The 26,450-nt window shown below is 27.9% G+C and overlaps 1 long non-coding RNA gene across 1 annotated transcript in view; it reads right to left on the reverse strand.

Annotated features, from left to right (window-relative positions):
* Window positions 1-26,450, reverse strand: part of LOC124420805 — a 51,683-nt gene that overhangs the window by 4,999 nt on the left and 20,234 nt on the right. The window lies entirely within an intron of this gene.

Below are 26,450 nucleotides of genomic sequence, written 5' to 3' on the forward strand. Positions count from 1 at the left end.
AATAATTTCCTCCAAATAAGTTGGTCAAAAAAAGAACACAATTCTAAATCATATTGCTATTTATATTTATCTGTTCAATTTCCTTATTGTACGTGTTTTTACATTAATGGGAAATATTCATAACATACAAATTCATATTTGTAATTTTTAGGTTTGAATTTAGTTCAAACCTGCCTTATCATGTTCTCAAACGTGTTGTTTGTTTCCCCCCACAAACAACAAAAAAAATAAGAACAACGAAAAATAATAACAAAAGTTATAACAACAATATCATGGTTACAGTAACTAGAGCTTAGGAAAAACAATGTTGTTCTTTGCGATGATGATGATCAAATTATAATCTTAAATGAAAACAGATCAGGGAGATAGATGTGAGGAGGGAAAAATTCTAAACTTCTCACAAAAACTTGATCATTAAAATCTTACTAAGACTTTAGTCCAAACTAAACAGTAGGGTTCAGACCAAACTATAGAATAGACTATAATTCAGACAAAACTATAGTCCAACCTTAATTACTAAAAGCTAAACTAAACTATAGCCAAACTATAGACTAAACTGTAGTTCAGACTATTGACATTACTATAGCTCAGACTTTGTACAAGCAGATAGTCCATAAACTAGACTATAGTCCAGACTACAGACTATAGTACAGACTTTAATCCAGACTATGGAGTAGACTATTGTCCATACGGTAGACTGTACGGTCTAGACTATAAAAAAAAAAACAATAGACTACAATATATTCAAAACTATCGACTAGTCTACAAGCAGACTACAACTCAAATTATATACAGGACCATAGTCCACACTATTAACATGACTATAGACTAAACTAGTCCAAACAAGAGACTTGACTATAGCCCAGACCATAATAAAGACTATATACAAGTAGATAGTCCAGACTACATGGAAGACTATATACAAGTAGATAGTCTATACTATAGAAAATACTATAGTTAAAACTAAAGAATAGACTATTGTCCATACTATGGACTAAACTACATCCAGATTATAACCCACATTATATGCAGGATCATAGTCCAGACTATTGACAGTACTATAGACTATGCTATAGTTCAAACTATAGACTTGACTATAGTCCAGACTATTATGAGACTATATATATAGTCCAGACTCTAAACTAGACTATAGTCCAAACCACATATCGGACTATAGACAAGACTTTAATCCAAACTGTATGTAAGAAGATAGTTTTGACTATAGATAAGACTATAGTTCAGACTATGAACAAGACTATTGTCCATACTATAGACTATACAGTCTAAACTATAAAATAATCTATTGTCGAAAATAAACTATAGTCTGGACTATAGACTTAACTATAGATTAGACTACAGTCTAGACTATAAACTAAATTAGAATTCTGTTTATAGACTAAACTATAGTCCGGACTATAGACTAAGTTATCGTCCTGACTATAGACTAAGCCATAATCCAAACTTTAGACTAAGATGTAGTTCAGACTATAGTCTAATCTATAGACCAGACTATAGAATAGACAATATACAAGATCTCACTCTAAAACCTAGACAATAGTCCAAACTAAAGAGTAGTTTAGACAAAAAGCAAGACTATAGTTGAAGCTATAGTTCAAACATAAGACTATAAAATATCTCGACTTTAGATACTAACTAAACTATACTCCATACTAATGACTAGACTATAGTCCAGATTATAGATTAAACTGTTGCTCAGAATATGTTCTAGACTATAAAAAGGACTATAGAGTAATTTAGTCTGTAGTGCTGACTATAGACAATAATATGGTCCACATTATAGACTGAACTATAGTACAAACTATGTACTAAACTTTAGTTCAGACTTTAGACAAGACTTTAGTCCAGACTATAGATAGGATCTTGGTTTAGACTATAGAGTAGTTTATAGACTATATATTAAATTCTTGTCCAGAATATGTACTAGACTATAAAATGAAATATAGAGTTATCTAGACAAGACTATGGTCCAGACTACAGACTAAACTGTCGTCCAGACTATATACTAAACAGTCTAAACTATAAAATAATATATTGTCGAAAATAAACTATAGTCTGGACTATAGACTAAACTATAGATTAGACTACAGTCTAGACTATAAACTAAATTAGAATTCTGTTTATAGACTAAATTATAATCCGGACTATAGACTAAGTTATCGTCCTGACTATAGACTAAGCCATAATCCAAACTTTAGACTAAGATGTATAGACAATACAAGATCTCACTCTAAAACCTAGACAATAGTCCAAACTAAAGAGTAGTTTAGACAATAAGCAAGACTATAGTTGAAGCTATAGTTCAAACATAAGACTATAAAATATCTCGACTTTAGATACTAACTAAACTATACTCCATACTAATGACTAGACTATAGTCCAGATTATAGATTAAACTGTTGCTCAGAATATGTTCTAGACTATAAAAAGGACTATAGAGTAATTTAGTCTGTAGTCCAGACTATAGACAATAATATGGTCCACATTATAGACTGAACTATAGTACAAACTATATACTAAACTTTAGTTCAGACTTTAGTCCAGACTATAGATAGAATCTTGGTTTAGACTATAGAGTAGTTTATAGACTATATATTAAATTCTTGTCCAGAATATGTACAACACAGTATAAAATGAAATATAGAGTTATCTAGACAAGACGATGGTCCAGACTACAGACTAAACTGTCGTCCAGACTATATACTAAACTTTAGTTCAGACTTTAGACAAGACTTTAGTTCAGACTATAGACAAGATTTTAGTCTAGACTATAGGGTAGATTATAACTCAAGCTATTGACTAGGTCATTGTCCAGAATATAGAGTAGATCAGTAGATAACAATACATACATATAATCTAGAATAAGACAAAGTTATAGTCCAAACTATAGACTAGACAATAGCCCGACTATGTAGACTATAGACCAGACTATTGATTTAACTACAGTCAAGACAATAGATTAAACTACTGTCCAGAATATGTACTAGACTATAACGAGGACTATAAAGTAAACTACAGTTCAGACTATAGGCAAGACTATTGTTTAGACTAGAATATAGGCTAAAATATAGATTATCAACTAGACTATAGATTTTTGGAGACTATATGTATATCAGGTGTGAAACAGCTTATATTAAACTTATTTGTATTACCCATCATTACCGTAACCTCAGCTGTACCGCTGTAAACCAAGATGAAGCACACTATTCTTAAATAATCATAACATGACTTCAAAAAAAGTGAAGTATTTTTGTCGGTATATTTGACTTTATATATCTACAAGTCATATCAAATGACACAATATTATAGCCGAAGTCACATGATAATGAACAACATTATTCTAACTGCCAAGTGAACTAACAATACATACATACATATGTATATGTATGTAAGACATTATTAGAAGAGCACTGAGGAGAATAAAACAATAACAATGCGTTGCATCAATTGATCGAAACATAAGAATCTGTTGAAAAAATGTATAACGGTAGCCGGCAGTTGTTAAGTCACATAATAATTATAGCCTATTGTCATTAAAATGCGTTATAATTGAAGACAATAAGAAGAGTATTTAAAAAAATCCATAGTCATTAACAGCATTGTCATGGGAATCTTGATTATGATAAATATCACACACACAAACACAACATATTCTGTTACTATGTAAATCATATAGTATTTAAAATATTAAAAATTTTAAAATTTCATCATCAAACTTACAATTTAATAATTATTTTATTTTTACTTAAAAAATTCTATTAACATTTCTACACTTACACTAAACAATTTCAACTAAATGTTTTAACTAAATAATAATATTTATTTTAAAATATTGCAACATTTAAACAATAGTCACACTCTCAGGTAAAAGCTCGACTTAAACAAATACCATAAAAAATAATTTTTTTTGTATAACTTTTTCTAAATAAACTACACTAAAATACCTAAACAATGTATTTACTAACTAACTGTCAGATCGGCAACAACAAAAAAAAACGCATTTGAAATTCATGAAAATAATGACAGTAAATACCAAAAACAAAAACAAAACATAAAATTGTTAAACAATAAATTGCAATAAATTAAACTTTAAATAGCTAAATACTTGAACATCCATGACTGCTAAAAACTGAAATGACGTAAGCTTTCAATATGAAACGCCAACTCATTAAATACACATCGCAATGAATGACAGAATGAGAGAAGAAGAGACTCTCGCTTATTAGACATTGAGATACGATGATTGATTGATCTTTACTGAGAACTTTTACAATGCACGATGTTAAATTTTAATAATGATTATTTTTAATGATAGATTATGTAAAATTTTGATTTTAGTTATAGCCTGGACTACATACAAAACTAGAGACTGGACTAAATACTATAGACTAGACTATAGATTAAATTATCGACTAGACTATAGATTAAACTATCAACTAGACTATAGACTAGACTATAGAATAGAGTATAGACTAAACTGCAGACAAGACTACAGACTAGACTATAGACTAGACTACAGACTAGACTATAGACTAGACTACAGACTAGACTATAGACTAGACTACAGACTAGACTATAGACTAGACTACAGACTAGACTATAGACTAGACTACAGACTAGACTACAGACTAGACTATAGACTAGACTACAGACTAGACTAGACTACAGACTAGACTAGACTACAGACTAGACTAGACTACAGACTAGACTACAGACTAGACTATAGACTAGACTACAGACTAGACTACAGACTAGACTACAGACTAGACTATAGACTAGACTATAGGCTAGACTATAGACTACACTATAGACTAGACTATAGACTAGACTATAGACTACACTATAGACTAGACTATAGACTAGACTATAGACTAGACTATAGACTACACTAAAGACTAGACTATAGACTACACTATAGACTAGACTATAGACTAGACTATAGACTAGACTATAGACTACACTAAAGACTAGACTATAGACTACACTATAGACTAGACTATAGACTAGACTATAGACTAGACTATAGACTAGACTATAGACTAGACTATAGACTAGACTTTGGACCAGACTATAGACTAGACTATAGACTAGACTATAGACTAGACTATAGACTAGACTATAGACTAGACTATAGACTAGACTATAGACTAGACTATAGACTAGACTATAGACTAGACTATAGACTAGACTATAGACTAGACTATAGACTAGACTATAGACTAGACTATAGACTAGACTATAGACTAGACTATAGACTAGACTATAGACTAGACTATAGACTAGACTATAGACTAGACTATAGACTAGACTATAGACTAGACTATAGACTAGACTATAGACTAGACTATAGACTAGACTATAGACTAGACTATAGACTAGACTATAGACTAGACTATAGACTAGACTATAGACTAGACTATAGACTAGACTATAGACTAGACTATAGACTAGACTATAGACTAGACTATAGACTAGACTATAGACTAGACTATAGACTAGACTATAGACTAGACTATAGACTAGACTATAGACTAGACTATAGACTAGACTATAGACTAGACTATAGACTAGACACTATAGACTAGACTATAGACTAGACTATAGACTAGACTATAGACTAGACTATAGACTAGACTATAGACTAGACTATAGACTAGACTATAGACTAGACTATAGACTAGACTATAGACTAGACTATAGACTAGACTATAGACTAGACTATAGACTAGACTATAGACTAGACTATAGACTAGACTATAGACTAGACTATAGACTAGACTATAGACTAGACTATAGACTAGACTATAGACTAGACTATAGACTAGACTATAGACTAGACTATAGACTAGACTATAGACTAGACTATAGACTAGACTATAGACTAGACTATAGACTAGACTATAGACTAGACTATAGACTAGACTATAGACTAGACTATAGACTAGACTATAGACTAGACTATAACTAGACTATAGACTAGACTATAGACTAGACTATAGACTAGACTATAGACTAGACTATAGACTAGACTATAGACTAGACTATAGACTAGACTATAGACTAGACTAGACTATAGACTAGACTAGACTATAGACTAGACTAGACTAGACTAGACTAGACTATAGACTAGACTATAGACTAGACTACAGACTAGACTATAGACTAGACTACAGACTAGACTATAGACTAGACAACAGACTAGACTATAGACAGATAATAGGCTAGACTATAGAGTGGAATAAAGACTAGACTATAGGTAGACTATAAGCTAGACTATAGACTGGACTAGTAATAAAATATTCGATTATATTTCAAATCGCACAATTCTAATCACTATGAACTTAAGTAGACAAGTAAGATAAACATTTAGTTAAGCTTAAAATTAAAACAATTAAAAGCTTTAGCTTAAAGTGCAGCTTTAAGCAAAAACTTCAAAACACGTTCTATACAAATTCTTAATAATGAAGAGAAGTTTGACAGCAAAAACAAGTTGACAAATAGGGGTAAAAACAAAAAATGAGCACAGATCAAAAAAATTACATTGATCAGTTAGGAAAAATTAGCAAAAAAATTAACATAATTTAAATTATTTAAATTATTGTAAAATAGTTATTCTTACAGTATTATTAAATGATTGAAAAAATAACGAAATGCCATATTTTTAAACCTTTAAAGATGCTTTCAAATTCAAAGTTATGCCTTTAAGATGTTCATAATTTTGAAATGCAATTTTAATAAACACTTATTAAAAGGTTTTTGTTTTTTTCTCTTTTTTGCATTACTGACATTATTTATAACAAACAACCTTGAATTTAGACATTTTAATACCTTCAAACAACAGATATGGATGCGCTCGAATGATTTGTTTTTATTTTTTATTATTTAACAAGTTTTTTTTTTAAACAAACGCTTTATTAAACAATTACTTTGTGGGCAATAATTTAAGCTAGAAATAACTTAACTTGTTTTAGAAAAAATACATAAAGAATTGCGAAATAGCAAAAGGTGTAAATTAAAATAAAGGGAATAAATACAGAACAATATTAATTAAATAAGAAATTAATATATAAAAACTTTTAAAAAGATTGTCTTTAAAAAATAAACATTATTTTTAATTTCTTATATTTGCTACACATTTGTTTTATGTTTTCTTGCAAATTGTCACTATAATTTAGGATCGAACTAACATGGCTACTGTTCACCATAGTTATGTTCCCATATACCTATATGTACTCTGTTACCCCGTTATGTTGCAATCTCTTTTTTGTTTTTCAATAATTATTTCAACTTTTGTAAAAAAACGTTTTGTGTCCATTTACATTAATTCCTCCTGTGGTAAGTTGGTTTTCATTATGTTTTTTTTTTGCTCTCAGTATGTCTTGTTTGTCTGACAACAAAAGATTTTTTTGTAGTTGTCTTGGTTTTGTTTAGTTATCGTACTTGAACAACATGCAACATGTACCAGAAGATTAAATATACAGAAAAAAATTAAATAACAAAAATACAAGAAATTTATACATAAATATTGTAACATGAATGTTTAAGTAGATTTCTGGTCATATAATGTATCTTAATACACTGGAGGAAATAAAATTTAGGGCATTGAAGACTACAGATGAAGCTAGGACCAGACTACAGTCCACAACAGGACAAATTATGTCTATAACTAAAGACTAAACTATAAACAAGAACTCAACTACAAGTGAACTAGAACTGAACTAGTACTGAACTAGTACTGAACTAGAACTGAACTAGAACTGAACTAGAACTGAACTAGAACTGAACTAGAACTGAACTAGAACTGAACTAGAACTGAACTAGAACTGAACTAAAACTAAACTAGAACTGAACTAGAACTGAACTAGAACTGAACTAGAACTAAACTAGAACTAACCTAGAATTGAACAATAGCTCAATTGGAACTGAATTGTAACTAAACAATAAAGCTTCTGTAAACGGACATGTTGTATATAACAACTATATACATATGTACTTATGTATGTAGATAACACCAATCGATAACTGGTTTTAAAAGTTAAAAAGTATCTTGAACATGTTTATGCATGTTTTGTACGTAGGTGTTGTAATTAACGTTTTAAGCTAGTTATATGTTTCACTTTTTTCCGCTAGTCATAAGTTCTTTAATAACTAAAAACCAAAAAAAAATCAATAGTTGTCAATGAATTTAGCACAAATATTGTGAAACGTACTAAAAATGTTTTTGTGTTTTTTTTATAGAAGAACAACATTTAAAAGTCGTTTTAGAGTTTAACATATGAATCAACATATTTTAGCATATATGTATGTAATATGCTAAAATATGCAGAATAGCTATGAAGTTAAAAGTTTTTAATTCTTTTATATGTATCTAATTTGACGCGACTACAATATGGGAGGGATTATTGAAAATTCTTTAGATGATTGAGGAGTCTAAAGGAAACTCTCAGACTTACGGTGAGTTAAAGCTATAAGGTTTTTTATTGCAGGTAATGCAGGAAGTTTAGTTGAAGAGAGAATAAAGACTTTTTTTATTTCTTATGTTGCACAATGATCAAACATAAACTCAAACCGTTAAATTTCTATAAAACTGGGGTTTGGCTTGACAAATTGACACTTTAATTAAATTTATTTGCAACTACTACCGTTTTATCTTGTTTTTTTTTTTTTTTTTTTTTTTGAATAAAATAATCAGATTTATATTTTTTTAATAAAACGACGACCTTGTATGCGTTTTAGCTATTTAAAAAAAATCATACAAAACAACTTCATGCATGAGTTGGAAATAATACAAAAAAAAACTAACAACATAAATGAATTACATTTAAACTTTTATAGTCGAAAAAAAGTAATTCTTTGTTATTTTTTTTAATTTAAAACTAACAAACTACAACAACAACAAAAACGTGACATAAATGATATTGTATGATTTATAAAACAACCAATTTAAAACACTAAATGTTTGTTTTAAATTAATACAACATAATTAACTAAAATTATAACAAAGAAGTATCAAACAAAAACAGAAGTTAAATGTATTTAACTGTTTGGAAAATTGTTAATAATTTTTGTAAATAATTTAAATAAAAAACATAAGGTGTTAATAACAATTATTTTAACACATTAACCTATATTTTGATCAAAAAAAAATCCCTTTCCTTTTTTCTCAAAATTTTCATTTCTTTTCGAAAGAAAAAGTAAAAGTTTTCTTTTGTTAAATTCACTAACATTAACTCTCCCTAAAATTTTATAACCACTTCCTTTTCTTTTCTTAACAAATCATTTACAAAAATCTAAACAGATTAACAAATTAACCCAATTAACATAATTTAGAACAAGCTCACACACACACACACATGCTTAAGATGTAACACTTTCTTCTTCGAACATAAAATTAAATCAAAAACATCTTTCAACAGCTGAAAGACACCCGTATAAATCAAAGAAAAAAAAAACGCTATTAAATCATAAATAAAACTTCTTAAACAATAGAAAATCATCAGCATAATCAGAAAGCTAATGAAGATTGATATTTATTTAGAAAGAAAGACAGCATCCCAAAGTCTCATAGAAAGAAGGAAAGAAAGCTTTATAAAAAAAAGCATTAACATACTTACAATATACAATAAGTAATTACTATTTTATAAACCAATTATTACTTCTAAAGAATCAAACACTTCCCCAAAGCTAAATACATAAAACAACAACAAAAAACATAAAAACTAAAAACTTCAATTATGTCTTACACAGACATTATAAACAAAAGACTTAAGGCACAAACTTATTTGGTCGTAGACAAACAATCATTTACCACTAATACTTCTTTTTTGTTTCTATAAACTTAAATTACTTGTTACTTACTTTTAGTTACAAATTAGGTCAAGTTAAAGTTCCTTTATTCGATTATTACTTTGTCTTAGTAAAATACATTTAGAAATGGAAAAAAGTATTGATGCCAAAAAACGATTTACATAAAGGTTTTCGCTTTTTTTTTGTTTCTATCACATGTTTGCGATTAATGTCTACTGATATGATGCTATGTGCCAAATTAGTTAGATTTTTATTTTAGGCTATAAAACAGCAGAAACAAAAGACCTAATTTCTTTAAAGGTTATATGAGAGAAATCGCTGAAATCTTAATTTATACATTTGTATGAACTAATTTTTTTTCTTTATTAATAACTGCATTTTAGTTTTTAGTTTCTTAGAAAAATTTATTCTGCAGATTAGAGGCAAAATTACAGACAAGACTACAGCTCAAATCATGATCATGACTACAGATCAAATTATAGTCTGGACTATAGAAAAGACAAGAGTCTACACTATAGAAAAGACTTTAGTCTAAACTATAGACATGACTATAGTATAGATTAGAGACAAGACTATATTCTAGGCAAGACTATAGTCTATACTATAGACAAGATTATACTCTAGACTATAGACAAGACTGTAGTCTAGACTATAGACAAGATTATAGTCGAGACTATAGACAATACTATATTCAAGACTATAGACATTACTATAGACAAGGCTATAGTCTACAATAAAGACAAGAGTAGAGCCTAGGCTATAGACAATAATATAGTCAAGACTATAGACAATACTATAGTCAACACTATAGACAATACTATAGTCAAGACTATAGACAATACTATAGTCAAGACTATAGACAATACTATAGTCAAGACTATAGACAATACTATAGTCAAGACTATAGACAATACTATAGTCAAGACTATAGACAATTCTATAGTCTAGACTATAGCCTTTTCTATAGTCTAGACCATAGTCTTCTTTATACTATAGTATAGACTATAGACAAGACTATAGTTAAGACTATCGACAATACTATAGACATAACTATAGACAAGACTATAGTCAAGACTATAGACAAGATTATAGTCAAGACTATAGACAAGACAATAGTCAAGACTTAAGACAATACTATAGTCAAGACCATAGACATTATTATAGACCAGGCTATAGTCTACACTAAAGACAAGAGTAGAGTCTAGACTATAGACAATACTATAGTCAAGAATATAGACAATACTATAGACAATACTATAGTCAATACTATAGACAATACTATAGTCTAGACTATACACAACACTATAGTCAAGACTATAGACAAAGACTATAGTCTAGGCTGTAGACAAGACTATAGTCTATACTATAGACAAGACTATAGTCAAGACTATAGACAATACTATAGTCAAGACTATAGACAATACTATAGTCAAGACTATAGACAATACTATAGTCAAGACTATAGACAATACTATAGTCTAGACTATAGACAATACTATAGTCTAGACTATAGACAATACTCTATACTATAGACAATACTATACTATAGACAATACTATAGTCTAGACTATACACAAGACTATAGTCAATACTATACACAAGACTATAGACAAGACTATAGACATTATTATAGACAAGACTATAGACAAGATTATAGTCAAGAGTATAGACAAGACAATAGTCAAGACTAAAGACAATACTATAGTCAAGACCATATACATTACTAAAGACAAGGCTATAGTCCACACTAAAGACAAGAGTAGAGTCTACACTATAGACAATACTATAGTCAAGACTATAGACAATACTATAGTCAAGACTATAGACAATACTACAGTCAAGACTATAGACAATACTATAGTTAAGACTATAGACAATACTATAGTCAAGACTATAGACAATACTATAGTATTGTCTATAGACTATAGTCTAGACTATAGACTATAGTCTACAGTATAGTATAGACTATAGACAAGACAATAGTCTAGATGCTAGTATAGTCTAGATTATAGAACAGACTATAGTCTGAAATATAGACAAGATTATAGTCTGTGCTATAGACAAGATTATAGTCTTGTCTATGCTTTGCCGACTTTAGTCGGCAAAGCATTTCTAACATATTCTTTTTCCGCACTGTACATAAACCTATTAACTGTATAGTAGACGAGATCAAAGACAAAGGGCGAAACTCTATAATCAATATAATTTAACAAGAATAATAAATAAATACTCAAGAAAATTGAAAATAAACTTCTTAACATTATTCGCTGTAAATTTTATTGATTTAACTTGTCAACTTAAGCTTCTGTCAATGTTAAATTTTATACAACAGTATATTTCCATTATTTGTATATAAATAAAAAAAACACAAAAACAACTTCAAACCACTGACAACAAAAATGTAAACTGTAAATTAAATTGATTGCCAAAAAAAGGTGAACAATAGCAACAACCTTAAAATAAAGTTTTAAGTTACTTATAAAACAAAATGTAACCGAAACAAATAAAAAAATATAGAAAAATTATATAAAATTTAACAAATAAAGAAAAAGAAGAAAAAAAATACAAATTAAGCGGGTACCTTCAAAACTGAACAGTAACACAAAATAGTTCAATGAACTTTTAATTATAATTTCTATAAACTTAGAAGTGATTAAATTAAAAAAAAAGCAATTTTAAATTGTTATTAATTTGAAAAAATAAAACTTTTTTTTTAATTTTTTTTAATCAATAAAGATTTTTTTAAGATTTACTTTAAATTATTTTAATTATTATTTTTTTTTTTTGGATGTTGTTTTTTAATTAATATTAATTTGCAAACACCTACTGATGTCTAACTCCTAATTAAGTTTAGTATATTTCTCCAAGCGAGTTCAAAAGTCATTAAACGACCTTAATTTATCAATTTGGTTATAAGATATTAATTATACGATTTACTTTTTTTAAAACATCTTTTTAAATTTAGGTGAGGGTTGTTAAAATTTAGCAAAATTTATTAGGAAATACTTGAACTCTAAAGGAAATTCAAAAGCAAAGTATTATCTTATGATATATAGTAAAAAATATCACTACCTAACACTTGGATTGCCATAGTCGGGACAACAAAATAACTATATTATATACTAAAGACAATACTATTGGCAGGACTATAGACCAGACTATGATATGGGCTATAGACAAGACCATTATATGAACTATAGACAAGACTATAGTCTGGACTATAGACAAGACTATAGTCTGGACTATAGACAAGACTATAGTCTGGACTATAGACAAGACTATAGTCTGGACTATAGACAAGACTATAGTCTGGACTATAGACAAGACTATAGTCTAGACTATAGACAGGACTATAGACAAGACTATAGTCTGAACTATAGACAAGACTAAAGTCTGGACTAACGACAAGACTATAGTCTAGACTAACGATAAGACTATAGTCTAGATTATAGACAAGGCTATAGTCGGCAAAACTTTTCTAAAAGATTATTTTTCCGCACTGTAGATAAACCTATTAACTGTATAGTAGACGAGACTAAAGACAAAGGGCGAGACTCTATAATCAAGATTATTTAACGAGAGTAAAATGATCAGGGCGATTGTTGACTGTAGTCTCATCTATAGTATAGATTATAATGTTGACTATAGACTTTTCTATTGTCTGTACTATAGACAAGACTATAATAGTATGGACTTTAGACAAGGCAAATAATAACAATTAATAAATGTCTATATTTAACACTTGGATTAAGGGACTAGTTATTTTTGACTTTTTTTAACTAAAAAAATACTCAATTTTTTGTTAATTGTTTGAGTAAAAAGCTTTTTGAAACCGCCTTTTAATTATAACATTAAATACGTTTTAAGAAAAACACGTTACTTTGAGTTTTATTTTGAAAATGTTCTATTGCGGTATTAAAGTTAAAATAAATTTTATGTTCATTGAATAAAAAATTAAATTGTATCAAGAGTCCACTTTGTTAAAACACTTCACGTTTTTCGTGTTTTACTTTTTTTTAAAGTTTTTTTTTTTTTTATTATTGGGTGCCTAAACCATAAAAAGGCTTTTGTTCAAAAATAATAAAACGTACGTTTTTTTTTATTTAATATTTTTAAGCCATTTACTGTTGTTGCTTAGTAAATAAAGTTAACAGGCAGACATTGGTTAGACCAAAAACTGGTTAAAATTATTTACTTAAATGTTTTACTTTGCCTTTTGTTCAATGTTTTTCTTTTTTTGCTATAGTTCCGTTTATTGTTAAAACATTAAATAATACAAAAATAAATTGTTTTTGTTTATTACAGTTTTACTAATTTTTTTGCAATATATCATTTTGAGTCTAAACAATGAGACATACAAGTTTTTTGTGTTTCAAGCCACTAAAATGACCAACATTAAGTGACTGTTTTTAAGTAGAGATTAATTCAAAGATATATTACCACGAATATGTACCAACCACAAATGCCTGTAACTAGTTCAAGAGTCAATATATGTATAAAGGAGATTTTTTTGAAAGCAAACCACCACACCTTTACTGCAACATAAGTTTAAACCATTCGTCTATTGAATTAAATCATTTATTTGAGTTTGAGTTTTTGAAATCCACAATTTTTGAAAGTAAAATAAATGGGTGGGAGTTTTTCATTTATAAAAACAACAATAAATTTGTTGTTAAAACAACAAAGTTGAATAATTAAAATTTGGCTGCAACTTAGGACACCGTGTGGCATGAATTTTTGTTGTAATTTGTAACAGTAGCCATGAATTAAGTTTAACAAGAGATTTTTGTGAAATAATTTCTCACGCTGGTAATTAAAACAAAAAACCAATAAAAGTTCAAATCATATTTAACAACTATAATTATCACTTTTATTGGCTAATTTTATGATTAGCTAATGTTAAAATTACCCAAGAGATTTTTGACTCAAGAGGCGAGACTATAGTCAACACTAAAGACTGTACAATAGTCAAGACTATAGACAAGACCATAGACTATAGTAAGTCAAGACAAAAACGTTACTATTGTCAAGACTAATAACGAGGTCATAGTCAAGACTGTATACGAGCCTTTACCCAAGACGAAATGTTAAGACTATTGTTAAGACTTTAGTCAAGACTATAGTTAAGACTTTAATCAAGTCTATAGGCGAGAATGCAGTCAAGACCAAAGTCAGACTATAGTCAACACTATAGACAAGAATATAGACGAAAATAGACGAGACTATAGTCAAGACTATAGACAAAGCTATAGTTAAGACTACAGACTAGACTATACTGAAGAAAATAGTCAAGACTATAGATGATACTATAGTTCAGACTGTGGACAAGACTTTACTCCAGACGAAACTATAGACAAGACTATAGAAGAGACTCTACTCAACCTATATACGAGACAACATTGAAGCATATAGTCAAGACTATACACGACACTATAGTCAAGACTATAGACGACACTATAGTCAAGACTATAGACGACACTATAGTCAAGACTATAGACGACACTATAGTCAAGACTATAAACGACACTATAGTCAAGACTATAGACGACTCTATAGTCAAGACTATAGACGACTCTATAGTCAAGACTATAGACGACTCTATAGTCAAGACTATAGACGACACTATAGTCAAGACTATAGACGATACTACAGTCCCGACTATAGACGATACTATAGTCAAGACTATAGACGACACTATAGTCAAGACTAAAGACGATACTATAGTCAAGACTATAGACGACAATATAGTCAAGACTATAGACGACAACACAGTCAAGACTATAGACGACACTATAGTTAAGACTATAGACGACACTATAGTCAAGGCTATAGACGACACTATAGTCAAGACTATAGACGAAACTATAGTTAAGACTATAGACGACACTATAGTCAAGACTATAGACGACACTATAGTCAAGACTATAGACGACACTATAGTCAAGACTACAGACGACACTATAGTCAAGACTTTAGACGACACTATAGTCAAGTCTATAAACAATACTATAGTCAAGACTATAGACGACACTATAGTCAAGACTATAAACGACACTATAGTCAAGACTATAGACGACTCTATAGTCAAGACTATAGATGATACTATAGTCAAGACTATAGACGACACTATAGTCAAGACTATAGACGACTCTATAGTCCAGACTATAGACGATACTATAGTCAAGACCATAGACGACACTATAGTCAAGACTATAGACGATACTATAGTCAAGACTATAGACGACAATATAGTCAAGACTATAGACGACAACATAGTCAAGACCATAGACGACACTATAGTAAAGACTATAGACGACACAATAGTCAAGGTTATAGACGACACTATAGTCAAGACTATAGACGACACTATAGTTAAGACTATAGACGACCCTATAGTCAAGACTATAGACGACACTATAGTCAAGACTATAGACGACACTATAGTCAAGACTACAGACGACACTATAGTCAAGAGTATAGACGACACTATAGTCAAGACTATAGACGACACTATAGTCAAGTCTATAAACAATACTATAGTCAAGACTATAGACGATACTATAGTCAATACTATAGACGAGTCTAAAGTCTTGTCTATAGTCCAGACTGTACTTGAGTAAAGTAGACAACACTTTACTCAAGACGAGACTATAGACAAGACAATAGAAAAGACTATAGTCAAGACATTAAACATGACTATAGCCATGACTACAGACGAGGCATTATTCAAAACTATAGACAAGTCTATAATTGAGACCATAAACGAGTCTGTAGTCAGTACTTTGGCCTAGACTATAGACTAGACTAATGGTAAGACTATAGACTATGCTATTAACAAAAACTATAGACGAGACTACAGTCAAGACAAATAAAAGACTATAGACAAAACTATAGTCAAAGCTATAGATGAGACTATAGTCAAGGCTATTAACTGTACTATAGTTAACCCTGTAGATGAAACTATAGACGAGACTTTAAGCAAAACTATATAGACGAGACTACAGTCAAGACTATAGACAAGACTACAGTCAAGACTATAGACAAGACTACAGTCAAGACTATAGACAAAACTACGGTCAGACTAAAGTCTAGTTTATAGTCAAGACTATAGACAAAACTATGGTCAGACTAAAGTCTAGTCTATAGTCAAGATTATAGTCAAAACTATAGTCAAGACTATAGGCAAGAATACAGTCAAGGATATAGTCAAAACTATAGACTAGACTTTAGTCAACACTATAGACGAGACTTTAGTCAAAACTATAAAATATATTACAGTCAAGACTATAAACAAGACTATAGTCCCATAGTATCAGATTTTGTCAAAATTTATGCTTAAAACTTATATTTTTTTTTATAAATTTTAAAAATTAAATGTTTTAGAGCATTTACACTTTAAACAAAAGATTTAAGCAGGAAACTTGTTGTTTAAGCAATTTTGTTAAAAATTTATAAAAATAGTAAAAACAACTCCCCCTTAAGCTAAAATCTTAAAAAGAAAACGCACAATAAACTTGATTAAACAAAAGACTTAAGAAATAAACTGCAAAAAAACAATATAGAAAAAAATAACAGTAAAAAACGCAAGCGGATATAAATAATTTAAAAAAGAAAATATACAATAAAATGATAAATTTTATATAATAACAAAATAAGAAAGAAAAATAACACAAAATTTAAAAACAAAAAAGTTTTAAAGATTATTTATAAATTTATTAACAAAAAAAAGAATGTTTAAAATTTATACTTTATTTCTGCACAAACTGTCAAAATTTGACAATTGTTATAGAAATTATTTGAAACTTAGACTTAGAAATTTTTTAAAGAGATTTTTTCCAACATTTTTGTTTTAAACTTTAAAAAAGTACATTAAACTTATTCTTCTTTATTAGTTTATTACCATTATACTTAAGTGTTTTTAACTATTACATAAATTATTGTTAGTTTTAGACAAACAGCTTTTTTTCTTCTTTTTTTTTCAAAGTGATCTTTATGACTGACACCTCATATAACAATTGTTTTGAAAATATTTGCTTTAAAACACGTCTGTTTCTTTTACTTTTAAGTATTTTTATTTAAAAACTCACATTTTTATGAGTATTTTTTTTATTTGTTTTTAAATTATTTAAGCAAAATTGAAGGTCATTTTTGTTCAGGTTATTGTTGAAAAAGTTAAAAAAAAAATACTTAATGTTAAAATTATGATATAGTCATAAACCTTTTAAAATATTATATATGAATAACGTTTTAGACACCTTTGAAAAAAAAATACTAAAATCTTTTTTTTTTTTTTTTTAATTTCTAGTTTTTTTTTCTTTTTGATAAACGTTCTTTAAAAACTTCTTTTCAAATAGTGAAATCTTTCAAAATATTTTATAAAAAACTTCCCTTAAATAGTAACTTTTTAAAAGTATTTTCAAATAGTTTTCAAAAATTCCCTTTTACTCAGAGAATTTTTGAAAAATTTCGTTAAAATAGAGAATTTTTGAAAAATTTCTTTTAAATAGTAAATTTTTGAAAAAAAATCTTTAAATAATGAATTTTTTAAAAATTCCCTTTAAATAGACAATTTTTTTTTTTTAAATTTCCCTGAATTTTTGAAAAATTTCCCTTTGAAAGTTAATTTTCAAAAAAAAAAATCTTTTAAAAGATTTATTCTCTTTTTTAAACGTTTTTTAATGTTTTTTAGAAAAAAAGTTTTGAAGCCAAAAACTTTTGAATGCAAGTTTAGGTAAAAGTTTTTAAAAACTTTTTTAGGAAAAAAATGTGAAATTCTTTTTAGAAATAACGTGATTTAAAAAAAAATAAAGCTTGTTTTATAATAAAAATTTTTTATAATAAATCACTCTAACAAAAGCTTTTAAATTCCCTTCTAAATAAAGGCTTTTTAGTAAAAGCTTTTAAAAGCCTTTTTACATGAAAGTTTGTCTCTTTAGGCTTTTCGAAAATAATTTAAATTATTTTTATAAAAAAACTCTTTAAAGCTTTTCTTTAAGAAAATTTAAAAAACTATTTAAGATTTTAAGATTAAGCTTTTGAAAGTCTTTTTAGACAAATGTTTGTTAAAAAGCCTTTAAAGAAAAAGCTTTTAAAAGCTTGTTTAAGAGTTTAAAGCTTTTTTCATTATAATAGATTTTTAGTTTAAAGCTTCTGAACATCTTTTTAGAAAAAAAAAGCATTTAAAAGTTTTTCTATGTAAAAGATTTTTAAAGCTTTATGTCTATTTAGATTTTTTGTTTATTTATTTTTTACATAAAACAGCTTTTTAAGGCTTTTGAATAATAGATTTTATGGTATTTAAAACATCTTGTTTTAAGTTAAAGCTCTTTTAAAATTAGGCTTTTTAGCACAAGTTTTTGAAAGTAATTAAAAGCCTTTTTTTAAAAAAAAAGTTTTAAAAAGCCATTTTACATAAAAGTTTCTTTAAGTATTTTTAAGTAAAAACTTGTTTTTGTAAAGCTCTTTAAAGCCTTTTTAAGTGAAAGCTTTTTAAGAAAACATTTTAAGTGAAAGCTTTTTAATAAAATTTTTTTATAAAACGGCTTTTTAAAGTTTTTTGTATAATAGATTTTGAAGTATTAAAAAAATGTTTTTGTTTTAAGGTAAAGCTTAAATTAGGCTTTTTAGCTAAAGGTTTTGAAGGTAAACAAAAGCCTTTTTTAGGAAAATGTTTTAAAAAGCCATTTTAGATAAAAGTTTTTTATTAAGACTTTTAGTAAAAGTTTTTTTTAGTAAAGCTCTTTAAATGAAAAACCTTTTCAAGTTAAAGCATTTTTTAGGAAAGCCTTTATAAGTAAAAGCTTTTTTGGAAAAAAACGGAGAAGGAAAAAGAAAGCTTTTAAGAGCCTTTTTAGAAAAAGCACTTTTGAGGAGAAAAACGTCTGAAAATCAGCGGAAGTTAAAGCTTTTGAAATTATTTTTAAGGAAAAAAATACTTTTGAAAAATAGAAAAGTAATAAAAGCTTTTTTTTAACTTTCGAAAAAATCTTTTAAATAATGAATTAGAGAATTTTGGCGAAACTCCTTAAAACTCTTAGAAAACGGATTTTTCCTTAGAAAAAGGGATTTTTCGAAAAATTTCCTTTTTAACAGATTTTAACATTTTTATATAAAATTTTTCGTAAAATAAAAATTTTAAACAAATTCATGTTTTTTCTTTTTTTTTTTTCTTGTCAAAACCTTTTTGTTAAACACGTAAAGAAGTTTTTAAAAGGCGAAAAAAAACTCATTAGATTCTAAAAACATTAGAAAAAAAAACCCACAAAACGTGACCAAAAAACGGAAATCCGTTTGATTAAAATTTTTATAATAAACACTACTAACTAATGTTAACCACATTCCCTATAAGAATTTTTTTTCTGTATTATACTTTGAAGAGGTGTTAGTTTTTTTAAAAAACACATATTTTTTTATGTTCTTCTTTCTTTTTGGTAAAAAAAACCCAACTGTTAAATTACCAGCATAATGTTATTACTTTATAATTAATCATTTTGTAATTTAGTTGAAAGAAACAAAGAAAAAAAATTCCCAAACAAATTATTTGTTTTGGGTTAATTAAACTTTAAAAAAAAAAGTACCCAAATACTTAAATAGTATATTTTTGTATTAATTTTTTAAACTTTTAAAAGAATTTTAAAAACATCTTTTGTATTAGAATCATTTATTAGCTCCCAGCAGTTCGACGGGACAGTCCCGAACTGACCACTTAACCTACCACTTGTGGTGGCCCCTAGCCACCTACGAGAAAGTCAATCGTTACTTTACACCCTAAAAGGAGACATGACTGTCGAGAGTTTTTACGTGAGCACCTGCCTTGAAGGTCTACCATCGCCCCTTTGTTCTTCAATGAAGAACTCAGTTGGCAATTTTTGTACATTGGCTATGACCGGTCCATGCACAAGTACTTTGCTGGAGTACTCGAGCTATCTAATCTCTGACCCTTGGATGTCCTCTATTGATTCGGCAATAGCACCTAGAGGCGTAACCGATGGACCGAAGTACGATCCATCAATAAGCCGAAGACATTGTTCCTACCCACAGGGACACACTGTGGTAATTCTGATATGAACAGAGTATACTATGAACATATCAGCACAAGGAAGTAAAATTCAATGGTATCATATGCATATGATACTTTTCATCCATCACCCGCGAACTGATCAGCTAGGACATAGTTCTGCGGGCAACTGACCACCCGGTGCTCTGGTCTGAACTCTGTCAATCTATGGGCTAAGGACTAAGCCAAGCAGTAGACTGTAACCAATTTTTCAGTCCCGACCAGACTGGAGGTAGTAGCCACCTCTTTATACCCCGGGATTGCAATAACACCAAGGCGGAGGTCTCGCTAAGGTAACATGCCCTCGGGGGTCCTACAAAGACTGGCGCTACTTTTCTTGACATGGACGTGTTCTAGGATAGTGACAATTTACATTTATTCTTGATGCATGGCCAAAAACATGCGAATTGGAACCAATAGGTGATACTATATTAATGGAAATAAAGGTTAAAAATTTCAAGTGTTTACTTTCTAGATGTGACGATTGACCCGAAAGATATAAATTTGAGTCAACCAGATGATGGTTTATTAATGGAAAGTAACAATCATTTCACCAAAAGATAGGTAAAATAACTACTTTCGGAAGTTCAATAAAACGAAAACAACTTTTCAAGAGTCTAATCTCTAGATTACTTGGAGACAGTAAAGAGACAATTGCCTCTCGCTCTCGCTTACAAAGAGGATACTAACGGAGACAACTGTATTCATTCTCAATTACAAAGAGTTTATTTGTTACGAAAGACCAAAAACATACGAATACGGAGTATTGATGGAACTAAAATTTAGAAATTTCAAGAGTCTACTCTCTAGAATACTATGGGATAATAATGTAACGATTGTGTCAACCAGATGGTGGCATATTACTAGAACGTAATAATCATTTCTCCAAAAGATGGGTAAAATAACTACTTTCGGAAGTACAACAAAAAAAAAACAATTTTTAAGAGTATACTTGAGGACAGTAAAGAGACGACTGTCTACGCTCCCGCTTACAAAGAGGACACTAAAGTAACGACTGTCTTCATTCTCGATTACATGGAGTACATTCGTGACGAATGATACAATCATACATACAATGATACAATCATACGAATTACAATCATACAGGTGGTTAACTATTAGTGGATATTAATGTATAACCGCTGGGCTTAGATTGTAAATATGCTAACTACATGTTTACAAAATTAAACAGAGAAAGCTTGTTGTAGCATTTTAATCATATTAATTGAGTTTTTGAATAATTTAATATTTTCTTTTATAAAATAAGAGGTGTTAGCACATTTTGTATTCTAAGCTTATTGTAATATTAGCCCCAACTCTTTCGAAAATTCAAAAGAAAATCTTTCTCTAACAATAGCAGTTTTGTCAAACAGGGTTTTGTTTTTTAAGAAGGCGTCTTCTTTTTTTTTTGTTTTATAATTACTAAGATTATCAAAACAATCATATATTTTCATTATGATCATATCTTTTTCTTTCCTACACACACACCCCTTTCATTTATTCATTTGCTCATTAACACTATTTTTCTTATAAAAAGTAAAAACCACAATTTCTTGTATTTTGAAAGACGAAAGAAAAAAGTTCTTTTTATTTAACACCTTTGTTTCGTTTTTTTTTTCTTGGATTATAATTGTATTAACAAATTATCAAAACCTTTAGCCACGTCTAGCTAGAGAGGGAGTTAAGCTATCATGCAATGTTAGACAATTTGTTCGACATTAATCTTTATTTCATTTATAAACGATCACTTTTCAAAACCGTCATTTGTTAAATGATTGATGAGTGTGAGAATTTCTCACAAATAGTTGTTGTTGTTGTTGTATTTGATGCTGCATCTAAATATCTTCAAGTATTAATGATAATATTTTGTGATTTAGATATAATTATTAATTAAATATTTAAAACTACTTAATCTAACCAACAGCTTTTTTTGGTAAAATCGAAAACAGAAATTGTTAAAAAATTCGCTTTTGAATGCTTAAAATAAAAGCTTTTTTTAAGTTGCTTAAGAAAATAGCTTGTTTAATCTTTTTAACGAAAAAGCTTTTTTTAGTTTTTTTTCAACTTTTTAAGAAAAAAGTTTTTTTTTTAAGATTTTTAAGAAAAAAGATTCTTTTTTAAGATTTTTAAAGCTTTTATAAAAAAGCATTAAAAATAATATTATTTTGTGAGAATTTTTACAGAAAATTTTTTATTGGGAAAATAAGCTTTTAAGAAAAAAGCTTTTTTTAGTTGCTTAAGAAAAAAGCTTTTTAAGAAAAAGTTTATTTCTTTACAAAAAAGAGAAATTTGATGTTAAAGTTCAAATAGCTTAAGAAAAAAGCTTTTTAAGAAAATAAGTTTTTTTTAAGAAAATAACATATTTTTTATTTTTTTTTAATATTTTTTTAAACTTTTTAATAAAAATTTTAAGAAAAAAGCTTTTTTTTAGGCTTTAAGAAAAAAAAGCATTAAAAGATTTCATTATTTTGTTAGAATTTTTACAGAAAAGATTTTTTTCCTTTTAAAACTGTTGTACTGAACTTTTTAAGAAAACTATTTTAAGCTATTTTGAAACTTTTTTAGAAAAAAAGCTTTTATAAATTGCCTTAGAAAAAAAAAACTAAGCTTTTAAAGGAAAAGGCTTTTTAAAGCTTATTAAAAAATGCTTTTTCATCTTAGAAAAATAAGAATAAAATCAAACTTTAAAAAAACTTTTAAAGTTTGATTTGGAAAGCTTTGATATGTTTAAGCTTTGCGTAAAAAAGTATTGTTTAAGTGGTGGTATACCATCCCCCTTAAAAAAAAAACCATTTGATTTATCTTTTATTTTAAATGCCTTTTGAAAAGAAACACGACAAAAAAAAACCCGCATGTCTGCCAAAAAGTTTTTTGTTCGTTGTTGTATTTTCAAAGATGACTTCATTTGTAGTTAAATAATTTTGAAAAGTTGATGTTTCACAAGACTATAACACTTTTTGGCTAAAAAAACATTTATCAGCAGTCAAGAAACTGTTTAGAAGTAAGCAAAGGTATAACATGAAATAAGTTTTAATAAAAATCTTTCAAAAAAGTTCAAATAAAGTTATTTATTTCGCTTTTATATAAAAGCTCAATTTATAAATTTAATTGAACTCAAATTACGGGGTTGTAGTACAACAAATCAGAGACTAGGGAGGGTTTCGAATAACGACCTTTAAACTGATAGGACTAGCACACTAACAATAAGAAGGTTTTGGTGTTTACAAAAAGCTTTTTTTTAACAAAATTATCGTAAAAAAGTTTAAAGAGCTTTAAAGTTTAAAATGATTAAAAAAGCTTTTTATTACACATATTGATTAAAAAAAGCTTTGTAACCGAAAAGTTTATAAAGCTTTTAAACCAAAAAGTTTATAAAAGCTTTTTGACAAAAATAATATTTATAAAATACTCAACTTAACTTTTACAATTTGAAAAAAGTTTTTTTATAAAAAGTTTACATAAGTTTTTTTATTAAAAAGTTTATCTTTTTAAATGTTTTAATAAAAAAAACTTCTGTGAACTTATTATAAAATTAAAAAAGCTTTTTACAAAGATGCTCTCAAGCCAAAGCAAGTAGACGCGTTTTTAAAGCTTTATCGAAAGGAGTTTCCAAACCCTTTTAAAATATATTTTTTGCATAAAAAGCTTTTAAAAAATTACTTTTACTAAACAGCTTTTTTCAATATTTTTTAATTTGGAGCTTTTTTTTATAAAAAGCTTTCTTTAAAAAAGTTTTTAAAATGAGTTTTTTCAAAAGTGCTTTGAAGTCCTTAACAAAAAGTTAAAACAAATTAAAAAAGGTTTTCTAGAGGTTTTCCCAACAAAGCTTTTTTTCAAAAATATGTAAAGGCTTTTAATTTCAAAAAGTTTTAAAGTTTAAAATACGTTTCTAAAGCTATTTTAAAGTGTGTAATACAAGAGTTTAAAAAGGTTTCTACAGGGCTTAAGCTAATAAAACAAAATGTTTTTGAAGCTTTTTCCGAAAAAGGTAAAAAAAATTCGAACGTTTTTTTCCAAAATTTTTTTTATAAAAAGCTTTTTTTTAAGTTAAAGCAAATAGAACAATGTGCTTCTAAAGAGCTTTATTTCTGAAGCTTTTTTAAAAAGCTTTTTTTAAAGTTAAAGCAAACAGAACAATGTGCTTCTAAAGCCCTTTGTTTCGGAAAAAAATGGTAAAAAAAGTTTTTTTTTAAGTTAAAGCAAATAGAACAATGTGCTTCTAAAGCTTATCTAAAGTTCTTTTGTAAGGCTTTCCCAAAAAAAGCTTTTAAGAATATAATAAAATAATATTTTTAACTTTTTTCATCAAAGTATTTTCTAAAGTTTGAAAAAGCTTTCAAAAGAGATGTTTAAGGGCTAAAGCAAATAAAACTATGTGTTTTTGAGGCATTTTTCCAAAAAAGACAAAACAAATTCAAAAGCTTTTTTTAAAAAGCTTCAACTCTTTGACTAAAGCCAAGAGGACAATGTACTTTCGAAGCTCTTTCTAAAAAGGTTGAAAAAAGTTAATAAAAAAATTTTCTTTTTACTTTTTTCTAGCAAGAAGTTTTAAAATTTGTAATAGAAGAGCTTTTTTCATAAAAAAGGTTTCAAAAAGGTTTTTTAATAAAAAGCTTTAACTCTTTGACTAAAGCCAAGAGGACAATGTACTTTCGAAGCCTTTACCAAAAAGGATAAAAAGTTTATCAAAGTTTTCTTTTTAGTTTTTTTTTTAGCAAAAAGCTTTAAAATATGTAATAGAAGAGCTTTTTTCATAAAAATATTTTTCTAAAGATTGAAAAAGCTTTTTACAAAGATGTTTAAGGGCTAATTGCTTTATTTGCTATTAATCAAGATGAAAAAAATGAAAAGCTTTTTTCGAAAAACAAATATTTTTAAGCTTTTTTTCAAACAGCTAAAGCAAAGAGGACAAATCGACATCAAAGCAAATAATAATTTCTTGCTAAATATCACAACCACATCAATTAAACTTCCTCTTAAAGTTGTCTCAAATTTGGTCATTTGACCAAATTTATATTTGACGTGCTACTTAATACCGAGATGGCAAGTTAATGCTCATCATCATCATCAACATCATGAGCGTCTTTATAATGCGCTTGATTTTTGTTTGTTAATTTGTTATAAAAATGAAGATGAAAATTACCAATAACTTGTTATGGCCCGATGATGTCTTTTTGGCGTTTCGAATGTGAGTGTTGTTGAGTATTTTGTAGATTTGCGTAAGTTTGTTTTGGATTTTAATTTTTGAACCTGTTTCTCAAGGTTAAAATTAATTTTTTTTTTAACATAAAAGAGTGAGTGTTATAAATGTGGTTTTTTGTTTTGAACAAAAATTTTTACTTTGTTTTGCACAAAAACCATTTTTTTTCTCATAAAGAAAGACTTACAAGGAGTTGTGTAGATAGCGACAACTTACAAATAAAGTGAATATTACATCACTTTTTATGGAAAAGAAACAGGGAAATGTTTCTTTTTGTATTGAAGATTTTAAGAAAATTTTATATTTTTCAATGTCATTTGTTAAAAAGGATTTAATGAAAAGAAAACTTGATTTGTTTTTATTGAAAAG

This window comes from Lucilia cuprina, chromosome 6 (genome assembly GCF_022045245.1).
Source record: "Lucilia cuprina isolate Lc7/37 chromosome 6, ASM2204524v1, whole genome shotgun sequence".
NCBI classification, from domain to species: domain Eukaryota; kingdom Metazoa; phylum Arthropoda; class Insecta; order Diptera; family Calliphoridae; genus Lucilia; species Lucilia cuprina.